This window comes from Lissotriton helveticus, chromosome 2_1 (assembly GCF_964261635.1).
Source record: "Lissotriton helveticus chromosome 2_1, aLisHel1.1, whole genome shotgun sequence".
Classification (NCBI taxonomy): Eukaryota; Metazoa; Chordata; class Amphibia; order Caudata; family Salamandridae; genus Lissotriton; species Lissotriton helveticus.
The window spans coordinates 465,215,346-465,229,337 of record NC_136059.1 but is presented as its reverse complement, the minus strand read 5'-3'; the positions used below and the strand labels follow the sequence as shown (position 1 = coordinate 465,229,337).

The following is a 13,992-nucleotide window of genomic DNA, read 5'->3' as shown; positions in this document are numbered from 1 at the left end:
CCAGCTGCTCGGAAATAATTCACGGCAGGCGGCGAGGCCAATAACTTAGCTCCTGGGCCCCAGGGAGGGCGGATAGGCAGGGCATGTCTCAGGTGTATACCATATAGAGTGCACGCACCGTATGTCTCAAATATTCCTAAATACATTCACTGACGACTCTAAAAGTTGCGCAGGGCCTAGTTTAACATATCTGAAACCCTGTGTTGCCTTCAATAGCATGCTGAGTTACTGCAAGTGTCTGGGAATGCACCCTGCATTCAGACAACTTGCTCCTCATTCTCGCCCTTCACTTTCATGCTCACCCTGCACTCACAGCGATCACAATTCCCTCTCACTGACCCCCATGCACTCACACCATTCACCCTGCACTCAGTGATCACTCTGATCTCACAATGCACTTGCGCGGTTTTCCCTGAACCTCACCCTGCAACCACACAAGCACACTACCAACCCTGAACTCATGTGACACTTCACTCACCTGTCCCCCTCACTGCTAAATCTGCAATCCCACTTAAACAAGCCCATCACTAACCATGCATTCATTAGTCTCACTCTGCACTAACATGCACACCCAAATTCATATGGTCACCTCACTCACCCTGCAGTCACTCCACTTACCCTACTCTCACACTGTCGCATACCTCACTGTGCACTCACATGAGCACTCCTGCCACCCTCACAGCACAGAGGGTGGTAGTGAGGGAGTTCATGGAGGAGGAAACACTCATTGTTTTGAACATTATTTGCCGGATATGGCCCGGGATATGTGGGTGGCGGTCAATTATGTAGTGTACCAGATTACAGAAATTTCTGTCAGGTGGTGGGGGGGCCCGACATTTAAAAAAAATCAGCTGGGGGGCTCAATCTTCAAAAGTTTGAAGACCTCTGGTCTAGGAGATGTCCCAGTATAATATCTAGGCCTATCACACTGGTTAGCAAAAGTAACTTGAAAAGTAATCCAAGAAGTAACATGTACTGTAATCTACAAAGTAACTGAAAATTAAATTCTGATTGTTGACTTACCTGTAAATCAACCAACTGCATTTGAACCTGCATTCAACTGTAATTTATTGCATGCAAATTGCAAAGTATTATTTCACTTACCTACACCAGGCTTGGCTTGGCTCTAGAAATAAAATAGGAGATTTTATCGGCCCCAGAAGTTTTCTTCCCCGGTTTTTGAATGGATGGTAGCTACTAAGAAATAATACGATTGGCCTATCCCTCACCTGTATATAAATCCTCAACCACCAGCTTTATGGTCCAAGACTTTGTCTTGCGCACCAGTCGGCCTACCAGTAGCCTGGCGACGTAGGCTAGAACCTAGTGACCTAAACTTCCTAACCAAGCACCTACACAACAAAGCCTCATTTTGCAGGCTTCCACAAGCAACATCAATCCTAATTACAACCCGAACAATAACAAGAAGATCGGTAGTCGTGCTTCCCATAGAGAAAGAACCGCACATGCACTAGTTCTATTTAGTTAGACAATAGTACTGGGTTTACAATGTGAAATGAAATCTTCAATTTAAGACGGAGTGCTACATAGACCACTGTCACTCACTACCAAAGGTGACTATTGCCCATCAAAGATTGGCAATTATATAACTACAAAAGGAGGGGTCAAGAAGAGCACAATCCTAAGAACAAATGAGATTGAATGACTTATTAATTGCAACAGAAACAGGCTGTTTCTGTTGATGCTACATTTACTTTCATGACGGAACTCCAAATAAAGAGAATTATAATATGAACTTTTTGCTCTGTTATCCTGTCTAAATATGAAGACTCCACGATACTTGAAATTGGACTGATGTTATTATTTGTTGCGATTAATAAGTCATTCAATCTCATTTGTTCTTAGGGTTGTGCTCTTCTTGACCCCTTCTTTTGTACAACCCGAACAATCCTCTATTTAGGGAATCCAAGAGGATTGATGCATCTGGCAAAATAATGGTTTCTTATGCAAGCGTGGTCCTTAGGTCCAGACATGCACTTTGTTTACTGGGCAGGTACATGTATTTTCTGTGGCCAGACATATCTTGCCAATGGTTTTGGAGGACCTCAGAGCTTCTCTAGTTCAGATGATATATGATGGGCAGGATACAGTCAAGTATGTAATCTGTGCAGGTTTGGATTGCATTGGAAGGGCTAAGGGCAGCAGTGTCATGGTTAGAAAGTGTGCATGAATGTGGTCAGCTGGACTTCTGTGTAGGCATACTCAATGCATATACCCTTCGATGGTTCAAACACTTCAGGGAAAAAGCAGACTTATCGCTGGAATTATTTTAAAGACAGTTGAGCCACTGCACACTCCTTGAGGTTATTGACAACAGCAAATATTTTTCCCCATCATTTCAGACAATATAGAGGTTAATTTGGGGGTGTAGGAAAGTAGGATCTGCTTTCATGGTTACCCCCACTTTTTGCTGGTGTTGTTCTGTTTTCTGACTAGTCTGACCGGGATCCTGCTAATCAGGACCCCAGTCACTGTGCTCGCTCCCTAAATTGGACAACGGTAAGTACTTTGGTACCTTCCTAATTAGCTACTAGTGTACCCTTCTAAGTCCCTAGTATATGGTACTAAGGGACCCGGAGCATAGGTACACCAGGGGTCTCCCATGGGCTGCAGCATGTAAAATGCCACCGATGAGAGGACCACTCAAACTGTGACTGCAGGCCTGCCATTGTAGCCTGTGTGAGCTGGTGCTAGCACCACTCACCACTGATAAGTTTCCTTATATCTGAGATCGCTGCACTTAAAACATATAAGTCACCTCTAAGGTAGGCCTTTTAATCCTGAAGGCAGGGTACAAGGTTATAAATGTGAGGGTTCATCTATCAGTCCAACCGTGTTTAACATTTATGTTACAGAGTTAGCACCTCTAGTTAAATCCTTTGGTTTTGCACTAACTTCTTATGCAGATGACACCCAAATTGTCCTGTCTATTTTTTTTAAATGGTACAAAGGTTTTGGTCAATTGTCGTGAGGGCATGCTGGCAATCAGTGCTTGGATGTCCAGTCATTGCCTGCAGCTCAACTCAAGTAAGTAAGACTGATGTGATTTTGTTTGGTAATTTAATGCCTGCCTGTTCCTCTAGCTTGTGGCCTGGAAAACTAGGATCTCCACCTATCCCAGTTACAAAGGCAAAACAGTTAGGTGTGATAATGGACACCACGCTTAACTTCAAATCTCAAGTTAACTCTGTGATCTCTTCATGTTTTTATCTGCTTAGAAAGATCAAAAAACTCTTTCCTTTCATCCCGAGAAAGCAGTAATTACAGCTCTAGTATTATCTAAGCTGGATTACTGTAACAGCGTTTATGTTAACATGCTGGAAAACAACCTTTAAAAGCTTCAGATGTTGCAGAATGCGGCTACCAGGATACTCAAGGGGACCCCTAAATTAATGTTAGTAGCCAAAGAAATCCTGAAGTTGCATTGGCAACATGCTTAGCCTATAAAGCCTTGCACAATATGGGCCCAGGGTTTCTGATGAACTCCTTTCAGATCTATATGCCAGGTAGAGAGCTTCGGTCATTAGGGGCAAACCTTATGACCTCCTCCAGATTTTCCAAAGTCCACTGGGGAGACAGAAGCTCTGCTCTTGCTACTACCAAGCTATGGAACAATCTGCCATCCTATATGAGAGCTCTACCCACCCTTACATCTTTCAGGAATGAGCTAAAAACTTGGCTCTTCAACGACTAGGCTCCATTCTGTTCAGGAGTAGACATCGCCAAGACACCCCAGGGTGTAACAAATTTTGGTGACATAACATAACCGGGTGTCCTGCATGAGCAAGACACCCCCAACAAACCCAGGAGTTAATTTTCCAGGCTTTGTAAGTGCGGTCAGCCATTTTAGACATATAATGGACATCAAGTCAATTACGAAATGTCAAACTATATATTGGCTGCACCGAAACCGGTCATGTTTAGTATCAAACATGTTGGAATCCCACCCCAACATCGATTCCAGTGTTGGATGTAGGATCCCCTGTATTCCCAGTACCAGCCTTCCAGGGTCTATCAGCCAACCAGTGCTGCTGCCGACCACAGACAAGAATCTGCCTGCCTGCTGTTGAGTTGAACTTGAGCAGGGAAGGGAAAGGTAGAACAATAGTTCCTGTCACAGGGAGGTGTGACAACCTTCCAGGGCCATATTCACTATTAAAGTGGCGAAGCGGGTCATTAAGCCCAAAAGGCTAACAACATGCTCTGTCACTTTAGAATCGCAGGGCTGCCCCATATTTACAAGAATATGATGCAGCCCTGCATTCCTCCATGCGTTGGCGCTCAATTTAGCAGCCTATTAGAAATTAATGGGGTGACCCTGTAACCCTCAGAACCTGGGCGGGTAATAAAACAAAACAAAAATGGTTCTGTTGGGAGGAAAAAGAAAAACTTCAACAAGGTTTTTACACCTATTATGCAATTCGTGTGTCCCTGGTGGGGTACAAACGTATTCGTATTAATCATTAAACACAGATCCCTCTGGTATGAGAAAGGAAATATTTACTGAAATACTTTATCACAGTTTTGTGTACATTTTTTTCATGATGCTAGTACTGTCCAAACATTTAAAACAAAACATACAATGCTATACAATGTGGAGAGTGAGAGACTAACACCGATTATACAAAAGACATTTACAAAGGAATTACAAGCATGTCTGAGCAGTGCTGGGGTTACCAAGGCAGCATTGGGATGGCTCAAGGACTTCCTCTCGGACCGCAGTTTCCAGGTTCAGAGAGGTATGTTCCTTTCCAACAGCGTAGCCTTAGAACAGGGGGTGCCTCAGGGCTCGGCCCTGAGTCCCACCCTGTTCAACCTGTACATGGCTCCATTGGCAGCTGTAGTTCAGTCATACGGCATAGATCTAGTATCTTATGCCGATGACACGCAGCTGCTCATCTCCCTGTCACAGTCACCCACGTTAGCAGCGGCCAATTTTAAAACCTGCATGCAGGAGCTTGCTGGCTGGATGAATCAACACTGCCTGAAGCTCAATGGGGCTAAAACGGAGGTTTTAGTGATAGGGGGAGATGGGGCGAGCTGGACTCAGGAATGGTGGCCGCCTTGTCTTGGCTCTCTGCCCATCCCGTGCAGTGAGGCTAAGAACTTGGGGGTCTGGGTTGATCCTAAACTCTCTTTTGAGAGTCATGTTGACAAACTGGTGGGGAAATGCTTTGGGGTTATGAAGACCCTAAACCGCACTCTGGACCTACTGCCACTTGAGGCCAGACGCATCATGACCCAAGCGTTGGTCACATCTCGTGTTGACTACGCGAATGTGCTGCTATTAGGAACTACGGAGAAGAACCTGAGAAGATTGCAAGTGCTGCAAAATACGGCGGCCCGTTTAGTCCTCAGACTCCCCAAAAGAACGGCATCCAAGCCTATTTTGGCTGCCCTTCACTGGCTTCCTATAAAGAAAAGAATCCTCTTTAAAGCTCTCCTTTTCTGTTACAGGATAACTTCTGCAAAAGCGCCAGAGTACTTGAAGGACTTAGCTATCCCCTACCTGCCCAAAAGAGCACTTCGCTCTATGGGTATGGGTCTTCTTACAGTGCCTCGTGTAAGAAGGGCCAGGATGGGAGGCCGCTCCTTTCGGGTGTTGGCCGCCACCCAATGGAACAGCCTTCCAGCTGTGATCAGACTAGCCAATACTGAAACTATGTTCCGGAAGCTTTTAAAAACACATCTGTTTGCCCTCTAGGGATGGATGTTTCTGCTCTCTTGACTCTCGCTCCACAGCGCGGGGATACGCCGGGATGGCGTCACCAGGCGCTTTATAAACCCCTTTATTATTATTATTATTATTATTATTTAGGAATGTCAACTGTCAATACAATAGTCTTGTGCAGGCCAAATATATTCTTTGGTTCCTAAAAGACTTTGTGCAGTAAGATCGCTAGTGTAGTACGTCGACGTTTCGACCCTGTTCGTGATGCGCTGACTACGTGCATCTAAGGCGGGTCTTCATCAGGACTGGGAGAGGGGATGGACAGCCTGGAGATAAGAATGACACTGTGGCAGGGTATTCAAGTGGTCACTGAGGGATCTGAAGTGATGTAGGGGCACCAAAAATTGTGCTCACCTTGATTGCTTCTGTTGATATCCTTCCGGTGCCTGTCAGCCGACTAGGCACACGGGATGGGAGTTGCTCACTGCGTCTATTCAGGGTAAACATAGTATATTAGTATCTAGATAGTGGGCAATGATGTCTAGATAATGACTCAGAGCCCAAAGAGGACATACCTGTATAATGTGCGGTTGTGTCCTTGGATAGCTAAATTGCTACTGTATAGTGTCTCATCAATTGCCTGAAAAGAAAAAAATCTGTTTCAGGGCCTTTGGAGGGGCAATCTAGCAAGATATAGCATGCGTGTGCCGGTGTGTGGAGCTATGCTAAGAATCGCAGTGATATGGAAAGACAGGGCATGCACATCGCTGCTAATATGCCAGGATGTTTAATGAAATGATAAAAACGGCTAACGGATTGCCTAAGGTTATCCGCCCAAGGGAATACCAGAGTCAGATTCCAAGCACAACAGCCGCAGAACCATGGAGAAATCAGCACCAGGCGACAAACCTATCGCTGGTAAATTCAACACGGATGAACAACGGATACATGAATACTCAAGGATCACAAGAAATTAAACACCCCCTTGCTGCACAACTAGTAGCATCATCGAGTATATGTGAAAGAATCAACACAGACACTATCCTAATCCCTGAGAATGACAATCAAATGAATATTAAAGCTGGCATGGACAGGGTAGACGTACAGGAGAATCAGGATCCCCTGACAGACCCACCACCAATACAGTCCAATATGAGAAGAATACATGAAGTGACCTCCACACTAGTGATGATTCCAAGCATAGAAGAAAATCAACACCCCCCTGCAGCACGACTAGCAACATCATCTAGTCCAAGTGAAAGAACCAACATAGGCACTATCACGCAAGTGATGATTCCAAGCATAGAAGAAAATCAACACCCCCCTGCAGGACGACCACCAAGTGAAAGAACCAACACAGGCACTATTCCAATCCCTGGGAATAATAATCAAAGGAACACCACGGATGGCAGGGACACCACAGAAATACAGGTGAACCAGTATCCCCTGACAGAACCATTACCGACACAGTCTAACGTAGGAAGAACAGATTCAGTGACCACCACGCAAGTGAACAACAGTGACCAAGGGATTACCACACCCAACAAAGATCCTACACTAAACATTTCAAACCATGTCCTGAGCCAAGCGGAACATAATATCCTGGCCAAAGGACTATCATTTGTACCCACGGTCCCATCTAATTCATTCAACATCAAATTGGAACTTCATGAATTTTTCAGGAAGATTAGGTTGAAATATTTCTTTGCCACAAAAGAAGAATACACAAGGAAAGCCGCAGCCACACAATTTCGCCCAACGTCCACCTTCAATCTAGGGAGCTACCTAATGAATGAAAGAATACTAGCATATGAAAAGGTGGTAATGACGGAGGTAATGAATAATCTACAAAAAACAAAATATATAAAACGCAACATCACGAAGGAAGAGAGAGGAGCTTTACTCTCACAAAAAAATAACAACTCCATCATCATAAAGAATGCGGATAAAGGGGAAGCAGTGGTGATCCAGAATAGAGATGACTACGTTTCAGAGATTACTCAACAACTTGGATGTACAGAGAGTTACGTCCGCACACCAGTAAACCCAACGAAGGAAATAGCCAAACTCATAAATACGTTGACCAAACAAAGACTGGAACAAGGCTTCCTCTCAGAGTCAGATTACAATTTTTTGAACAATGAAACACCAGGATCCCAACTATATACACAATTCCAAAGGTTCATAAAAACTTACAAAGACCGCCCGGAAGACCCATAGTCTCGGGCTGTGGGTCAATCTTGGAACCCATTAACCAATTCCTGGACGCATTCCTACAACCATTTGTATGGGAAACAGTATCCTTCCTAAGGGATACCATGCATACAATCAATATTTTGGAAGGCCAACCTTTTGATCCGTCCTGTCAATTCTTTGTGACTCTAGATGTGTGCTCATTGTACACAAGCATACCTCAAGAAGAGGCTATAACTGTGATAAAAGAGGTCCTTGATACACGTCCTACACCACAATGGATCCCCACTGATTTCCTTATCCAACTACTCAGGATAGCCATGACCAAAAACTACTTCATATTCCAGGATGCCTTCTACTTTCAATGCAAGGGAGTAGCCATGGGCGCAGGCTTTGCTCCGAGACTGGCGAACCTATACATGAATCACTTTGAACATCAACACATGTACCAGGATCACAATCCATACAAAGAGAACATCACATCCTGGAACCGATATATTGACGATATCATCATGATATGGACTGGAACTGAGGAACAACTGGAAGAATTTATTACATGGCTAAACACTCGCTCCACGGACATACAGTTCACCATGACACACAGTAATAAATCCATCCCTTTCCTTGACCTTATCTTGGAGACTGAAGACGGCAAAATCATCATGAGCCTTTTAAAAAATCAACAGATCGTAATACATTATTATAATATAACTCATCACCCCAGGAATCTCAAGGATACCTACCATATGGGCAATTTCTACGGGTTCGAAGAAACTGTTCAAGAAGAAAAGACTATTTCAAAGAAAGTGACCAACTAATTACAAAACTAAGGGATAGGGGTTACCCCAAGGGACTCCTCAACAGGGACAGAAAAAGAGCATGGTATAGACCGAGAGAAACATTGCTAGAAATACAACCCAGGGAAACCAAAATGGACAGACTAATCTGTGTAACTACATTTAATACGAAGAGCCATGAAATTAATAACATCATCAAGAAATACTGGGGCTTGGTCGGCCCGGAGATCGGCATGACAGAGGCACCTATGTTCGCCTTCAAAAGGGCTAAAAATGTCAAGGATTATGTGGTTTCCTCTTTCTTAGATTCATCGCCTGCCCCCGACACACGGTCACTATTGGGTCTCCCCCCAATCACAGGACATCAGAAATGTGGCACGTGCAAAGCCTGCAAATATACCATAACAGGCAATAAAATAACACACAGAGGAAAAACCTATACCCTGAAACATTTCTCAAACTGCAACAGCCAAAATGCGATTTATGTGATAAGATGTCCGTGTCAACTCCTATACATAGGTCAGACGACACAGAAAGTTAAAAACAGAATCTTACAGCATCAAAGCAGGATTAAGTGCAAGGTACAAGGTGCACCACTAGTGGAACATTACAGCTCACTAGGCCACGCACCGGAAGAGATTGAATGGACGGTGCTGGAGAAGGTCATCCTTCACAAAAGAGGAGGCAACATCATAAACCAGCTTAATTTCAAAGAATGTAGATGGATACATATCACTGAAGCCCCCACCCATGGTCTTAATGAGCAGTAAGAGACATATGTCCAAATGAGTAGACTGTAACTCCCCCCTGGATCTATGATGACACTTGACCCTCTGATAGGGTCCCCTGACCTTATCAATTATATGTACCAATCAAACCGTCTCATCCCTTTAAACATCTGGGAGTGAACACACAGCCTAATTATGTGACTTTGTCCCTCTGCTAATACTTTCCTTCCCAGATGGACAAGCCAACACAGGCTAAGATGAACTATACTAAACACGTGTGAATTGATTATGTCCAGATAGAAGCTTTAATAGGTCGCTATGTTGTAACTTTCTATTAATTGAAACAGGTACTTTCATCTATGTGCCAATACTGAGTATGCGTATAACAGTATGATGCATTCGAGTATACTTTTAGATAAACTGTAACATTTTAGCCTACAAAAGTCGCTCATGCTAGGTATACGTATGACTGTAAGACAGATTGATTTGCGCTGCATCATGACATAGCCAGCATTATTTATTAACACCTCCCCAGCAATAGTGTAATATGGCCCGCAGATAGTACAGACCCAATCGGGGAATCCGTTGATACAACCTAGGTTACTCAAGGTACTGCACCATGGATAGGCCAATATCGCCATCTAGCGAGCCTATTACATTTCACTAGAAGAAGGCACGCCACGAAGTGCACGCTTCCAGCGGGAGCACGTTATATAGTAAGCCCAGGGATCCCGCTTTCGTCATTCATGACGAAGAATCCCAGGAGACGGTTTCCACGCTCCAGCCCCCGAAGTAAGTTCTGCGCAAACTACCAAGCTCATGCCACGGCCCGAGCCAACACTCCAGAGGTGGTATAAATAGTCATTAGTCACGAACCACGCGTCTATTAATAACCACAAACCCTTTTTTTGAAATGAACACTCCCATTGCCACACAGACTTTTCTTAAATATCACGCGCCTTAACCGCACTTCTTGCTATTATCGCACCAAGCTCTCACGCCGACTTGCCACCCACGAGCTGGAGCCATCACCTGCTCCTAGTAACGCATGGAAGTAATAGATAGATTACTCTGACAATCCACACTACGACACCCACCGGGCTCCCGAGTATGCTAAGCCCGTTCCATGAAACCACCACTGTACTGGCTCGCATCCTTTAAAATCTTAGGCGATCCGTTAGCCGTTTTTATCATTTCATTAAACATCCTGGTATATTAGCAGCAATGTGCATGCCCTGTCTTTCCATATCACTGCGATTCTTAGCATAGCTCCACACACCGTCACACGCATGCTATATCTTGCTAGATTGTCCCTCCAAAGGCCCTGAAACAGATTTTTATCTTTTCAGGCAATCGATGAGACACTATACAGTAGCAATTTACCTATCCAAGGACAGGCACCGGAAGGATATCAACAGAAGCAATCAAGGTGAGCACAATTTTTTGGTGCCCCTACATCACTTCAGATCCCTCAGTCACCACTTGAATACCCTGACACAGTGTCATTCTTATCTCCAGGATGTCCATCCCCTCTCCTAGTCCTGACGAAGACCCACCTTAGATGCACGTAGTCAGCGCATCACGAACAGGGTCACAACGTCGACGTACTACACTAGCGATCTTACTGCACAAAGTCTTTTAGGAACCAAAGAATATATTTGGCCTGCACAAGACTATTGTATTGACAGTTGACATTCCTTAAATTATTTTAATTCGTTTGTAAATGTCTTTTGTATAATCGGTGTTAGTCTCTCACGCTCCACATTGTATAGCATTGTATGTTTTGTTTTAAATGTTTGGGCAGTACTTGCTTCATGAAAAAAATGTACACAAAACTGTGAGAAAGTATTTCAGTAAATATTTCCTTTCTCATACCTGAGGGATCTGTGTTTAATGATTAATACGAATACGTTTGTACCCCACCAGGGACACACAAATTGCATAACAGGTGTAAATACCTTGTTGAAGTTTTTCTTTTTCCTCCCAACAGAACCATTATTGTTTTGTTTTATTACCCGCCCAGGTTCTGAGGGTTACAGGGTCACCCCATTAATTTCTAATAGGCTGCTAAATTGAGCGCCAACGCAGGGAGAAATGCATGGCTGCATCACATTCTTGTAAATATGGGGCAGCCCTGCGATTCTAAAGTGATTCTTAGCATAGCTCCACACACTGGCACACGCATGCTATATCTTGCTAGATTGTCCCTCCAAAGGCCCTGAAACAGATTTTTTTCTTTTCAGGCAATCGATGAGACACTATACAGTAGCAATTTACCTATCCAAGGACACAACGGCATATTATACAGGTATGTCCTCTTTGGGCTCAGAGTCATTATCTAGACTTCATTGCCCACTATTTAGATACTAAGATACTATGTTTACCCTGTGTAGACGCAGTAAGCAACTCCCATCTTGTGAGCCTAGTCGGCTGACAGGCACCGGAAGGATATCAACAGAAGCAATCAAGGTGAGCACAATTTTTGGTGCCCCTACATCACTTCAGATCCCTCAGTGACCACTTGAATACCCTGACACAGTGTCATTCTTATCCCCAGGCTGTCCATTCCCTCTCCCAGTCCTGATGAAGACCCGCCTTAGATGCACGGAGTCAGCGCATCACGAACAGGGTCGAAACGTCGACGTACTACACTAGCGACCTTACTGCACAGTCTTTTAGGAACCAAAGAATATATTTGGCCTGCACAAGACTATTGTATTGACAGTTGACATTCCTTAAATGATTGTAATTCCTTTGTAAATGTCTTTTGTATAATCGGTGTTAGTCTCTCACTCTCCACATTGTATAGCATTGTATGTTTTGTTTTAAATGTTTGGACAGTACTAGCATCATGAAAAAAATGTACACAAAACTGTGAGAAAGTATTTCAGTAAATATTTCCTTTCTCATACCTGAGGGATCTGTGTTTAATGATTAATACAAATACGTTTGTACCCCACCAGGGACACACAAATTGCTTAACAGGTGTAAAAACCTTGTTGAAGTTTTTCTTTTTCCTACCAACAGAACCATTATTGTTTTGTTCAATTTAGCAGCCTAGCTTCAACGCAGGCACCCTTTGCCCTCCCCTTACACACCATGTATAGCGTGAAAGGGGGCCTTACTTGCAAGGCAGCTTTAAGCCAGGTTAAGTGACTTAACACTGCCTTGTAAATAAGGCAAAGCCCCTATTGCAACCACAACATCACTTTGCAAAAACGCTGAATGCATCAAGAGCTCCAAAGTGGAAGTGCCAGACTGCACCATTACTGTAAGCAAATTAGACGGGTCTGCACAGTGGACAACTGCATTTGCAGCACTGCCAACCACCACCACAAAATAGGCACTTTCTTCTGTCTGGAGCCCTAATGGAGTAGCCAATTCCATTTCACAGGCGGTATCAAGGTAAATGGTAGTCTGGACCGGCAAAAACTGACCAGTGTCAGTAGAGTGAGGATGTAGTAAGTTGTCCACCTCCTCATCATCGTAAGTGCTCCAAAGGCACCTGGAATCGTGAAAAGTGTGGAAGCATAGCCTCCTCGAAAACCTGCCAAGGAGTTGATGATAGCAAGAGAAATTCAAAGCACTTTGGGGCATATGTACAAGAAAGTGGCGGAGGGGGTAGTTAGCCTCCTTGGCTTAACGCCGTGCTCTATCACCTGAGAAATGCAAGGCTGCACCATATTTACAACAATATGGTGCAGCCTTGCGTTTCCCCCTGCACTGGCACTACACTTAGCAGTTTAGCGTCAACGCAGGCACCTTTGTACCATAGTGCAAGGGTGTCTGCGTGCAGGGGAAAGATTGTTTGTGTACAGAAAGGTCCCACTTCCTGTACATAAACAATTTTGAAATGCCATTTTGTCACTTCTATTTGTGCTGCTTAATGCAGCACACATGAAAGTCACAAAATGTAATTTTTTTAAAAGGTTGTTTATGTGGAGGAAAGGGGACCTTCCTGTACATAAACAATAAAAGGCTTTTTGCTTTTCCCATGTGTGCTGCACAAGACAGCACACATGGAAAAAGCAAAAATGAGGAGAAACATAGTATTTCTCCCCGTTTTGCCAACTTAAGCCCAGGTTTTAACTGGTCTTAATTTTAGCGCTGCCTCCTATTTACTCTGCCCTTGTAAATAGGGGTCGGCGTCAAAATCAATGGGTGTTGCGGTGGAAGGCCCCCGCAACACCCACTGCCCACCCCTTCACGCTAAGCATAGAGTGAAAGGAGGCCTTATTTACATACCAGCGTTAAACCACGTTAAGTGGCTTAATGCTGCCTTGTAAATAAGGCGAAGCCCCTATCGCCATGGAAACGTCACAAAAAGTGAGGTTCCCGTGGCGATAGGGGCTTATACATATGCCCCTTAGTCTGTTGGTAGGCCACTGACAATGTTTGTAAACAGAGTTCCGGATCCACATCGAAGGTGCAGAAGAAGGGGGAGGAGCTACGATAGCAACCAAGATGGCCACGTGAGTTCCTGGCTCTGCCGACCTCCGTCTCCTGCCAGTAGATCCTGTCATATATCCTGAATTTGCGCCCTGCCTTCTTGTGTCTGAACTGTTCTGGATCGAAATGGTGC

The 13,992-nt window shown here is 44.2% G+C and overlaps 1 long non-coding RNA gene across 1 annotated transcript; it reads left to right on the top strand.

The window, feature by feature from the left end:
• Positions 1-10,171: 10,171 nt before the first annotated feature.
• Positions 10,172-11,707, top strand: LOC144819384 (uncharacterized). Its single transcript, XR_013607330.1, has 3 exons — positions 10,172-10,202; positions 10,760-10,839; positions 11,654-11,707. It is a non-coding gene; the product is annotated as an uncharacterized LOC144819384 (long non-coding RNA).
• The last annotated feature ends 2,285 nt before the right edge of the window (positions 11,708-13,992 follow it).